The 14098-nt window shown below is 34.8% G+C and overlaps 1 long non-coding RNA gene across 1 annotated transcript; it reads left to right on the forward strand.

Moving 5' to 3' along the window:
* The first annotated feature begins 10924 nt into the window (after nucleotides 1-10924).
* LOC125648460 (uncharacterized) lies at nucleotides 10925-11739 on the forward strand. The gene is made up of 2 exons (XR_007360308.2): nucleotides 10925-11042; nucleotides 11284-11739. It is a non-coding gene; the product is annotated as an uncharacterized LOC125648460 (long non-coding RNA).
* The last annotated feature ends 2359 nt before the right edge of the window (nucleotides 11740-14098 follow it).

Consider the following 14098-nt stretch of genomic DNA (forward strand, 5'->3'; position numbering starts at 1 on the left):
ATATTTTGTAATTTTGAGCAAAGCATATTGTTTTAAAATGTGATTTTATTTGTTTCGCATTTCCCTGTATATTACTATCGGAGATGTGCACTGGTCGAGTCCACCTAGAAAAATCACTCAGGTGTGACAATCACATTTGGGGTATATACGGGTAGAGTAAATTAGGCTACCTGAGAGAAATATGGCGGATAAGATGAAAAAGGTGTACGTATTTATTAATTCATGTCAGCTTTAAGGTCCTCTAAATCCCACACCGAGAGGCTCATAGAACTTAACGCGAAAACACTACTAACTCAAATACCGAATGGAGAACAATTCCGTATCACTTCGAATGGACGGATAGTAAAGAAAGATTCTGACCGTCAACACAGCAATTTCTCCGCGGACAGCAACAACCGCGATCAGGATCATCAATAGCAACCTCCCCGGCCCATAGACACTATAAAACTAGGTCACATTAATGTCTGTGGATGGACCGACGAAAATGCAGAACTTAGAAGCCAAATTATCAATGCCATGAATTGTGACATCATTTCAATAAGTGAAACACACTTATATAAAGAAAAAGAAATACATATTAAAGGGTACAAGTGGATAGGATTCAATAGACAACAAATTCACGTAAATGCACCTAAAGCATCAGGGGGAGTTGGAATTCTTGTAAAAATCTGGTTAACTGAACTTTTTAGCATTTCTGTGATCGACAAATGTTATGATGGCATTTTAGGAATTAAGTTTACTAAACACAACTCTGATTTTGAATTCATTGTATTTACTTGTTACCTCCCACCAGAAAATTCAAACAGAGGACGGGATGCTCAGGGTTTTTTTGCACATCTGTTGTCCCAGATTTATTTGCACAATGAAAATAATGGTATTTTTTTATTGGGTGACATGAATTGTAGAATAGGCAACCTACAAGAGGTAATACAAGATGTTGATGAAATTACTACTCGTAAACCTATAGACAACACTATAAACCAGCATGGTCATGAATTTATTGAGTTTCTCAATGAAACAAACTTTCGTGTTCTGAATGGCAGATTTCCAGATGACAAGTTTACGTGTATTTCACGAAAAGGTAAATCTGTAGTTGACTATATATGTATACCTGTAGATATATTTAGATATGTTACAAATTTTAATGTGTTTACAGTACAGTCTATTGTAGATGATTTCAAGTTTCATGATTTCTTAGGTATGAAATCAAAACTCCCGGATCACTCGGCTATTACTTGTGATTTCAGTGTTACTGAATATGGCTTAATACATGAATCTGAAAAGGTCGAAAGCACTAAACCACGATTTAATCTGAATAGGATCCCACGGGATTTTATGTCCAATGAATTGACTAGAACTGGTTTATTAATAGCAATAGATCAAATTGAAAAAAGCAGAAAATCGCAGGAAAATATAGATGGCATTTATGACAATTTATGTAAAATAATTTTAAAAGAAATGGAAACTATCCCAAAGATTGTACACAAAAACTCAAGTAAACGTCTGAAAAATAAAAAGCCTTTTTGGAATAATGAATTACGTGATTTATGGAACAATACACGAGAAAAAGAAAATATGTTTGTGAAATATAAAGGTAAACAAGATGTTAAATCGGCCCTAAGACGAGAATACATTGAAGCACGGGATATTTTTGACAAGGCGCTTAGGCGCACCGAACGCTCTTACAAGAAAACTGTAGCTAGAGACATTGAAAATATGAGTTCATCAAACCCAAATGAATTTTGGAATAAAATCAAAAAGCTTGGACCAAGAAATACAATATATATTCCAATGGAGGTCATAGATACAGATGGAAATATCATTACTAATGAACGAGAAGTTTTAAATAGATGGCAAATTGATTTCCAAAATTTGTATAACGGTAGCGTGAATACTGATTTTTTTCAAGATCATTACGATAGTTCAAGGCTAGAAAAAACAAGGTTGGAAAATAATATGAAACTTCAATCATTCATCTGCAATGAAGAATTAAATTATGATATATCGCTGGAAGAAATTTCTGATATTGTACTGCACTCTAAATCTAAATCTGCTAGTGGGTATGATGAAATTCCATATAGTGTTCTAAAATTCCCAATGATAATTAAAACATTACGTAATCTCTTTCAACTTATATTTGATTCAAGTATCACCCCTTCCATCTGGAGGAAAGCTATCATACGTCCTATTCTTAAGGATTCCTCCTCGGACAAACGCCTGCCAATGAATTACCAAGGTATCAGTCTCCTATCCTGTATCAGTAAGCTTTATAGTGCATTTATTAATAAAAGGCTTGTTACTTACTTGGAGAATAATGATATTTTGGCAGATGAACAAAATGGTTTTAGAAGAGGGAGATCCTGTGAAGATCACGTATTTACTTTGAACAGTCTAATTCAGAATAATAAAAATCTGTATGTTGCATTTATTGATCTAAAGAAGTGTTTTGATTTTGTAGATAGAGACATGATGCTGTATAAACTTCTGTTGAATGATATAAATGGTAAAATGTATAACTCGATCAAGAATATTTACCAAAGTTCAGAGTCATGCGTTCGAGTAAATGGAAAACTTACAAACTGGTTTAGCTGTAAAACTGGTGTTAAACAGGGGGATAACTTCTCTCCAACTCTATTTTCGATTTTTGCAAATGACCTTGTTCATGAAATAAACTCTTTAGATGTGGGTGTAAATATCGCAGATGAAAAGCTGTCCGTTTTATTATATGCAGACGATATAGCCTTAATAGCTAAGACACCGGAAGAATTACAATGTATGTTACAAAAACTGCACAACTGGTGCAGGCGTTGGAGAGTCCTTATAAATACTGAAAAATCCAAATGTATGCACTTTCGTAAAACTAGAACAAAAGGAACAGAGTTTGAATTCACTATTGGAACAAATACATTAGAAATAGTAGATAGCTATAAATATCTTGGAATCATATTTACTTACACTGGAAATTTTACAAAAAATGCAGAAAATCTTGCTAAAGCTGGAGGACGGGCACTTGGAAAAATTATTTCTACAATACACAATAATAAAGAATTTGGATGCACTGCTTACGAAAAATTATTTTACTCTTACGTTTTACCTATATTAGACTATTCGTCCAGTGTTTGGGGGTTCAGAAAATTCCAGTCAATAGATAATGTTCAAAATCGAGCCATTAGATATTTTTTGGGAGTACATCGTTTTGCGCCTTTATTGGCAATCTATGGAGATACGGGGTGGATACCCAGTCAATATCGTCGATGGATTAATATGATAAGATTTTGGAATAGAGTATTGTTATTTGACAGTGAACGCATTACTAGAAAAGTGTTTGAAATGGATTATGATATATGTAGAAACAACTGGTGTAGTGCTCTGAAAGAAATTTTGCAAAATTTGGAACTGGAAAGTTATTTTGACTCAAAATTGTTAATAGACATGAATGTTCTTCAAACAAATATGCATTACTATTACTCAAATATCTGGAAAAATGAAATATTTAAAGTACCCAAATTGCGAACTTATGTGTCTATAAAATCAACCTTTGGTCGAGAAAATTATGTAACATTGGATATGCCAAAATACTTTAGGTCAATTATGTCGCAGTTTAGATGTGGTATTTTACCTTTAAGAATAGAGACGGGAAGATATTATGGGGAACCTGCTGTTGAAAGAATATGCTCATTGTGTTCATTAAATTGTGTGGAAGACGAAATTCATTTTTTACTCTATTGTCCACTTTATTCTAAACTCAGAACAACTTTGTTTGAAAACACGGGATTTGATCAAATGTCAATGTCAGATGTAGAGGTTCTTCGAATGTTAATAACAAACTACCCAAGACAATTAGCAAAATACTTGTACTCTTCCTTTTCTCTTAGACAATCTATTATATTTGGAAAAATCAACAACTGAGCTATTTATACATTATATACTTATTATACATGTATACACATGTATGTATATATAATTATAGAAAATGTTATTATGCGCAATTATTTGCATTATATATTATTATATCAATGTTTAAAGTGGCATATAGGCCCGACGGGCGGGGTGTTTATTGATTTGTGTATTGTGATAAAATTGGATATATGAATATATGTACACATGCCACTATAATAAATAAAATTACTTACTTACTTACTTACTTATTATTATAAAGATATATTTTACCATATTCCCAAAACATTCAATTTTATAGAGGTCTGATGTAATTCTGTCGAAAATCGGTGTTAATATTTCTACGCACTCTTTAATTGTTGGTATTCGATCTCCTCATATGATAAATAGTGTGACAGTTCAATAGTATGTACAGCGTATGTATACAGGTATTTCAATTTCGTTAGTAGGAATATGTTGTTTCAGGAAAGAGTTTTTCGTAATACGAAATCAAGGCGCTTATAGCATACATGTATCAATAATATTTGTTACATCATTTTCCACATTAGATATCTTACCTATACTGTTTCGTGACTGATATTCATTGTCTTACCATAAAAAAATATTCTTTCTCATTCATCAATCCATTATGGTATAGATCTAATCATAACTTTTTTTGAGATTTTAAGATTTTTATTCGTATAAATCGTTTAAGTTTTTTTTCTAACTTATGTTTATAAGTCATATCAATTTCTTGATTCTTTAAGATTTTATTTTTTAGAGAAGCTTATTTGTAACTTTGTCACTATAGTGATTTTTTTTACGGGGTATGAAATGAAATTTTAAAGTCCAAAGTAATATCTAAGGACACTTTATACAAAAGAGAAATGGATGTATGGGTCAATATATATTTTTGCCTTAGTTTGTAATAAATTCCCCAAAGCGACTAAAAAAAAAAAACCAAAAAAAAAAAAAAAAAAAAAAAACCCAGGGAAATAGGGGCTTATAAATTTTTTGTAATGTTCAAAACTTTAAATACATGACCCCTTCCTTATGTAACTTTATGGAAATTTTCCCCAAATGTTATGGACTTAATTAAGAAATTTAAGAAATCATGGAATGAATTATATTCTATACACTGCTGCATTCATTTTATTTTATAAAAACATAAACTTAGTTTTTATTTTCATCATATCATTTTAAAGTTTTTTGTAGCAAATGACGTAAATATGTAAAGGCCTCATTTATTTTGTGTTTTCGTGACCAAATAATATTTTGATATCGTTAAAATCCGAGGTTTTTAGACACATAATGTCGAGTCTGCTGTTGTTCAGAAAGACAATGCTCGCCTTTTATTACTGTGCAAAAATTCAACAGATATTCGTCATACGTTTATAAGACATCAACTACATATGTAAATATAAAGTTGATGTGCCACTAGGAAAAGAATATATCGGAAGCAGATAGAAAGATGATTGCTTTATATAAGCATTACAATTTATAAATTACATTACATAAATGTGAAAACTTACCAAAAAATATCTATATGTAATTAAACTCCCAAAAATAACAATAAAGAGAAAAGCCGCCAAAAAGTTAACTTTCCTCCTTCTCATTGTCCGCTATGAAATACTTCAGGTACAATGTACATTGTGTATAACTGTCGATCGATGTCATGCGCGCGACATTTCATATTCAAACATGGTACATGTACATCTATGGTGTCCGGATAGGGCCATTTGCAAAAGCGTGACTGCGCGTTAGTCACAACACGCCGTCACGCCAACAAGCAACGCGCCTTCGCGCTCTCACGCCAACAAGCAACGCGCCTTCGCGCAGACAAGCAACACGCCTTCGCGCTCTCACGCCAACAAGCAACGCGCCTTCGCGCAGACAAGCAACACGCCTTCGCGCTCTCACGACAACAATCAACGCGCCTTCGCGCTCTCACGCCAACAAGCATTACGCCTTCGCGCAGCGTTGCTTGTCTGCGCGAAGGCGCGTTGCTTGTTGTCGTGAGAGTGCGAAGTCGCGTTGCTTGTCTGCACGAAGGCGCGTTGCTTGTTAGCGTGAGAGCGCGAAGGCGCGTTGCTTGTTGTCGTGAGAGCGCGAAGGCGCGTTGCTTGTTGGCGTGACGGCGTGTTGTGACTAACGCGCAGTCACGCTTTCGCAAATGGCCCTATCCGGACACCATATACATCACATTCAACGCTAGCTGTCATTTAAGAATCACACACTTTTCGATGCGTCATATATTTGTTAGTAGATTGACAAGGCTGAACAGAAAGCTTTTTCTTTTTTAAATAAAACAATATACATTATGTACATGTACAATGACAATGTATTGAGAAATAGTTCTTTACACCATGTCAGTTACGATGATGAGAAATCAATGATTTTTCTACAGATGATTTCAGTGATAAATATGTTTCATACGAATGGATGCATCATAACATTTTAGATCTTGAAATTAACTAAATTGTCTTCTATACAAAATGCAGCATTATCCATTAATTGTAGGTTTGATGTTATTTGAAAATACATGTATTAGATTAATATGTTTTCAGTATAATGAATTCAATATCAACTTTTCACGGTTGAATTCATAATATAGTGATGTAAAACTTTTCCTTGTTTCATGCGAAAATTGAGTGTAAATCAATTTGTCTTTTTTCTTTGCTGATATAAAGAAACTCCATACCAATCTAATTTAGTTATATCAAATATTTACAGACTGGGTATACTTGTTAATATATATATATATAGTCACGTACTCAGAATCTCAGAATTAATTGGATGTTAATAATTATATAACGTGAGTAAGCTGTAGTTGAATACACACAGAAAGACATGTACGGCGGTGAATAGTTCGACATGCATTCCCATGTATCAATTGTAATGAGGAGAGTCATTTGTGATTTAACTAATCTAATACGTAATCTATATTTACAAGAAAACAGAATATGACTTTAAGGTCTACCGGGAATCATCATTAATCGCTTATGAAAACTTTCCAGATACACTGTAAACAGATGATGAGAAATGCCAGGTCGATGGTCAGCAAGTAGTATTTAGCGTACTCAAATAGTGATTGATGGACCACTTCTCTCATTTCGCTGAAATGTTTCCAATCCACTTCAGTTCATTAATGATACAGCGTTTGTGCAAATGTTTGGCTATATGCAAATTGAAGTTTAAATCACATTCTGTAGACATGATGGCATCTTACGTGAACAGCGCCATCCTCACCTTGTAATACACAGCATGTTAAAACAACACCGCGCCCCTTAAAACTCCTCTCACCATGTCAACAAGGTCCCGATTAAAGGGCGCTACTTCCGTTCTTTCAGAACAATGTAACGTAATGACTTTGATAATATACATGTATATCGAGATAACGTATTTACCATGGAGCTAGATTTGACCAATTTGACAGTGGTGATGTATATCACATGAATTTAACTTCAACCTATACTAGTATTTTTAGATATATACAGAGGATGTACACTGTACATGTATGTACTCGAGAAGGGAAATAGAATCCTCACAATTTGATGCTGATTTCTTTTGTAGTTGATTTACGTGACTACTATAATTGTGCATGTGATTTAATGAAAGAATCAAGATATGATTGATTTTACATCACAAATAGCATGGAGAATTAATTATTTTGTCTGAAATCATTTCACCACTGCAGTAAACTGGCTTGGTTGGTAAAATGCTTGCCTTGAAAAGCTTTATTTATCAAAAATGTCTCGCCGTGGTATTCGTCTTCAGTCTTATCTATATACATGTATAGCTTACTTACAGGCAGTGACGGAAGAAAAAGGTTAAGACTGTCAACACCACTTCAGTAAACTGAACATAATGATATTCTGCAATGTGACCTTATCAGGTGTTCAAATATTGAGATATACTCGCGAATAAGATTCTTGGGAAGAGGGGCCACTTCAAAATTGATGCGATACGTAGACTTGTTTTTTGCTCATAAAAATGACCGTTGGTGATTGAATGGCATAACTAACTTCAGCCTTTGTATAAAATGCACTTAAATCTAATGAATATAGATTTGTTTTTTTGTTGTTGTTTTTTTTTGACGAAGCAGGTAAAAGGTGGCCTAGAAGATTTGTACTCTTTGGTATTTCATAAAAGTTTAGTGATATATACATGTGAATTCCAAAATTAACAAACTCTAACCCCAAGCTTTAATATCGTGGTTGCAAAGTTTCGTATTTTCAGACTGTTTCTTTTATTTCTCCATTTCATTGGCGGGTGGATGTTTGTTTTTGCCTACAAATGACTGAACACTTGATTAGAAGGACAGTTTCATATACATGTATAATATCCTAAATTACAAAAGGATGCATGTTACTTCTCCAGCTCACTCAATACTATATGCATTGTTTAAGCTCTTATTTTACAAATATGGCAGCACAATTTTGCTGTAACTACCTGTATTTCCAGAAAGTTTGAATGATAATTCAAAGTAGCAAAACTTGTTCCTTGCCCCCATTGTTCATTTAGAGTTCATAAAATTATATTTGAACTAACATATGTTCTGTCAACAATTTAGTTTTACTTATTATACATTGTATATTATTTTGCTGAAAGGGAGAATATCACGAATTATATATCTTTAGCTTATTGACTGAAGATTGAGAAATATATTTGGCCGGGGTCGATAAGAAGTACCGCGGACATAACTTTTAATTACATTTTTTTTTTTAAAATTCTATGCATTCTAAGTCTAAAAGCGCTCATTTGTTTAGATTTTCGGTTGCAAGCAATGGAATTTGGACGATAATTTTTTTTATCTGATTTAAAACAAACATTATTTTTGGTAAAATGCAAATAGTTACAATGAGGGTATTAATCGAACATGCATTTATCGTCTGATACAACACTGAAAGATACACTGTAATTTGAATTACAAAAAACGAAAAAATAAAGACGTTCTCAAAATTTAGAAATCTAAAGGTCATTGGATCAAAACATGAATTAGCCAGAAGGGCATTTGAAGACCATCAGCTGAACCTAAGTCAAATTCTTACAATCGTTAAGGTGTCCGTTCAAGACACCAGCGATGAAACTGTAATACCGTCTATCACAGAATTGACAGAGGGCTGGTTCGGTGATTTTTCGGACATAATTAACCCACCCTTTACTAAACAATCTTGTTAAGAGTAGAAATTTAGAACATGTGACATTCAGAAAATGGCATGTTTTTGACTATATACAAGAACACAAGTTTTGTAAAGAAAAATGCATACACAAAATAATAGTCAATAAAATACCAGATGACCATCCGTGTGTTATCTGTATTCCCAATGGCATGCAGCCATGGAAAAAAATACGCACAGCGGGTCGTTCTGTCGAGGCAGGAATCATTGACGATCCACTCACCCAGCTGCACATGTCCTGCGGGGGATTCACAGGTACATAATATCGTTTCTCCAAGGGGCGGGCTCGGTACAAAAAATCTTGACAGTGGTATAAACAATTACCAAGTAAACAACAATCATTTCTCCCATCCACCCTTTCCCACCCTTGCCAGAAAAACGGGATCAGCCCCGTCCCTTGATACTATGTGCCTGATATAATAATCTACTAAATGAATACTGAATAGTTATATTTTTGTCATGCAGCTTGATATTTTTTATGTAAAATTATGAAAATATGCAAGACCGTAAAATTCAGAAGTTTATGACAAGAACGTATAAATTGACTTAAGGTTTTATTTATCAACGTAAATAAAACCGGATTTCCCATTCACAAAACTATTGTATTCGAGCCTCGGAGACACGCCCGCATCGCTGGTCTGTTGTTTTGTTTGGAAGAAATGGATGAAAGCCACAGTAATCAGCCATGCACATCAAAGCCACGTGTCTGGAATAGACTCTTTGATGGGTTGAGCACGCTGACAAACATTCGTTTATGTTGTATAAATAAATTTTTATTTACTGTTTACGAAGCAAAATTTAAAAATGTTTGCATCTTTTAGAGATGAAATTAAATTATAAGGAACGAATTCATTTTAAATTTTTTTTAATAAGATATAAATTGGTTTTGGGCAGTTTACGCTTTTTATAAACCGTTTCGTTATAAGCGTAAACTGCCCCAAACCAATTGATATCGTATACATTTTTAAAAAAAAAGTTAAATTCATTCCTTATGGCCACATCCAACCTCCGGGAGCCAAAAGTTGAACAAACTTGAGTCTGCACTACCTGAGGATGCTTGACTAATCATGGTCCGGTTGCTCTTCAGAAAAAATATTTTTTAAAGTTTCCCCATTACCGTATGATTTGAACTAACTTGAATCTGCACTACCTAAGGATACTTGCATAAATATGACTTATCAAGTCCCTGTTGTTCTTGAGATTTCAAAAGATATTTTTCCCTATTTACTAGTATCCCCATTTAAAACTGATTCGGTATCATGGCCCCATCCCATTCACAATTTCTTTAAGAAAATTCAAGTAAGTTTTGTCATTTTGTTTTGGTCCAGTAGTTCTCGAGAAGATTTAAAAAAAAAAAAAAGATCCACCATATTTCCACTATTTCTTAATCATCTTCCCTTTGAAACAGGTATGACCCTTTATGGAAAGAAATTTGGATTCTTTTCATTCAATGAAAGGCGAAGATAACGAACAGTGATCAATCTCATAACTCCTATAAGAAATACAAAATACAGAGTTGGGCAAACAAGGGCCCTTGGACACACCAGGGGTGGGATTAGGTGCCAAGAAGGAGTAAACATCAATGATGCTTGATGACAACTTTGGTGGAATTTGACCCAATGGTTCTGGAGAAGATTAAAAGTTTACGGACACATGGACAGCTAGCGCAGACACACAGGCGGACAACAGGTGATCACGAAAACTCACTTGAAATTACATCTTACGTGAGTTAATTCGAAAGATTCACATCCTACAAATAGGAAGTCCAGACATGTACTTGGACAAACTATTTTAGGTTTGTTTCAAACATCGATGAAGCAAACCATTTCACAATCTATCAAGTTTCTCAACTTTCACTATCTGACAATGATTTGACGCTAGAACAGAGAAGATAAGACTGCTAAAATGGAGTTGGCACATTGACCTTTGGTCACACTCAGACGGCTGGCATTGTTGTTCAGAAAGTGGATGAATTACACACGATAGGTAAGGTATATAGAGAAATTTAGCTATAAATCAATCATTTGTTTTCCAACCTTTCATATTTCACTATCATCTTAATAATCATTGTTATCTCAGTTGTAGAGATTCTAGTTTGAATTTACGGAAAACGGGTAATTTTTTCAATAATCAACAATAGCATACATAGGAAAATTGATAAAACATTGTACCTTGGATAAACCTTCCGTGAAGTTATATCATCAACATGGCAATATTTACACAACAGATATGAAGCTTCTGTTTCCTCTTGTGATGTTGATGATCATCCAGACAGCAGTGGGAAGTTCGATAAGTTTACAGATATGCCACTCCCACTGTAACATAGGCGAGGTGGACTGTATCCTTCAGTGTCCACATTTACTGTGCGAACAGGACTGTACGAGGGCTGAAGAACGCTGCGTCCACCTCTGTGATGCTAACTATACAACAACGCAAAGGGTGATTACAGCTGACCCCAATTTATGGATGACTAAACGTACAACTCCAGCCCCCACCACACAGGACACTCCGACACCATCAACAATAGCTATGGTCACAGAAGACATCAAACCAACACCAAAACCACATCACTCACCAACAACCCAAATCAGCTTCCCTTCACCAGAAACCTTCTTCACAACTGATGAACAGAATGGCGTTGTCGTAATAGGATAAATAAAACAATTTATTTGTTATTGTAAAACTTGTCTTTTTTCATCATTGGTTGACCATATACACGTAAATCTATGCATAATTTAAAGCATGTTCTAAGATTCTGACTCCCTTTACCGTTTACGTTTATAACTCCATTTACCTGATCAAGATATAGTGCTTACGGCGGGTGTGACCGATCGACAGGGGATATTTACACCTCTTAGGCACCTGATCCCACCTCTGGTATATCCAGGGGTCCGTGTTTACCCAACTCTCTATATTGTGATGCTTATAGGAGTTATGAGATTGATCACTGTTCGTTATCTTCACCTTTCATTCTGTTGGAGACCAATTTGCGGCATCTTTCTTAAAACTTCGTAAATGATTTAAGATGCACATATCGCACGGATTCTTGGATAATAGTAAGACTGTTGTCCCAAGGAAGGGGAGAAGATCTGGGAAACTGTTGGCAAAGGCCGAGGTCTTACTTGAGAATGTTTTACTCATATGGAAACGTCACCATTGCCGGTAAAGAGCTGCGAAATTTAGGTCTATGCTCGGCGCTTACAGCCTTTGATCAGGGAAAGATATTCATCGTCCAACATCTTCTGAGACATGGGCCCTCAGTTTTTGCGGTTCATCCGAAGGACCGCCCCATGTAGTCGCCTCTTATTAGTACGACAAGCGAGGGGTACTGGGGACCTATTCTAACCCGAATCCCCACGGGAAGACGTGCTTCGAATCCATCAAGTAGAGTTAATGAAGTGGTTCTCGGACAATGTTTAGTATAGCTTTGAAGACTCAGCAGACAATCTCTACCTGCCCAAAGGCCGTAATCGCCGAGCATACATGTAGGTCTAAATTTTGCAGCCCTTCATTGGCAATGGCGATGTCCCTATATGAGTGGAAAATTCTCGATGGGATGTAAAACAACATAACCAACCAACCAATCAATCCCATTTTCATCAACAGAAAAGTAAGTTTTCTTCAAATCCCTCGTATTTTCCCTGCTTTTGTTAGAGAAGTACATCATAAAGTCAACGAAGCCCAGTAGTTGATTCCATGTGGATGAAAGTGAATAATCTCTTGAGATCAGCTTTCAACAGCAGTTACTTGTGTACCACTCTAGATTTTTCGTTCCACTTAGCTTTACCAACATTGCAATGAAAATTGTTTGTAACTACATGTACTTATTGGAATCCGATGAATTTAATATATTAACATTCAATCTTTCTCAAAATGTTCTGCGATTTATAGGAAATTGATAAGTTTGTATACAACTCACTATTTTTTTTGCTGCTTTTTAGCTCACCTGGGCTATGCTGATCACCTTTTGCCTGTCTGTCTGTAAACTTTTCACATTTTTATCTTTTCCAGAACCACTGGACCAATTTCAACCAAACATAGTACAAATCATCCTTGGGTTAAGGGAATTCAAGTATGTTCACATGAAGGGCCATACCCCCTTCAATGGGGGAGATACTCATGAAAATGCAAAAATAGGGAGGGGTCATTTACATGTACAAATCTTCTCCTCAAGAACCAGGAAAGATAAAATTTACACGAAAGCCCCTGACATAATGCAGATTCAAGTTTGCTAAAATCATGACCCCTGTGGGTAGGATGGGGCCACAGTAGGGGGTCAAAGTTTTACATGGGAATATATAAGGGAAATCTTTTTATCTTTAAAAAAAAAACACTATAGGATTAAACATTCTTTTTGAAGAATTTATCGATGTGTAAACTCCGGACATTTTACTCACAAACTTTTTACATTTTTATCTTTTCCAAAAGCACTGGGCCAATTTCAACCAAACATAGTACAATAAGTTTGTGAGTAAAATGTCCGGAGTTTACACATCGATAAATTCTTCAAAAAGAATGTTTGATTCTTATAATTCCAATTCATTCACTTTATTAACAATTGCAAAAATTTGAATAGTTTCCCCGCACTATGTTATTTGTTTTCAGGTGTGTATGAATACATCGCGTTTTCGGATTTATTGATGTATAAACTCTTGTTCAGCTTTATTTTTGTCCAATCAAAACAATTGTAATAAATAACATTGGAATTATTGGACAATATACAGGGATAATCTTTAAATATTTTCTTCTCAAGAACCATTGGGCCAGAAAAGTTCAAATTTACATGACAACTCCCCCAAAGACGTGTAGATTCAAGTTTACTCAATCATGTTCTCCAGGCTTAGGTCTGAACTACAATATGGGATCAAAGTTTTTCATGGGAATATAATGGGGAAATCTTTAAAAAATATTCTACTCAAGAACCACTAGGCCAGAAAAATTTAAATTTGCATGAAGGTTTTCTGATATAATGCAAATTCAAGTTTGTAAAAATCATGGCCTTCGATGGTAGGGTGGGGTCACAATAGGGGATAGTTTTACAA

This window comes from Ostrea edulis, chromosome 6, assembly GCF_947568905.1.
Source record: "Ostrea edulis chromosome 6, xbOstEdul1.1, whole genome shotgun sequence".
NCBI classification, from domain to species: Eukaryota; Metazoa; Mollusca; class Bivalvia; order Ostreida; family Ostreidae; genus Ostrea; species Ostrea edulis.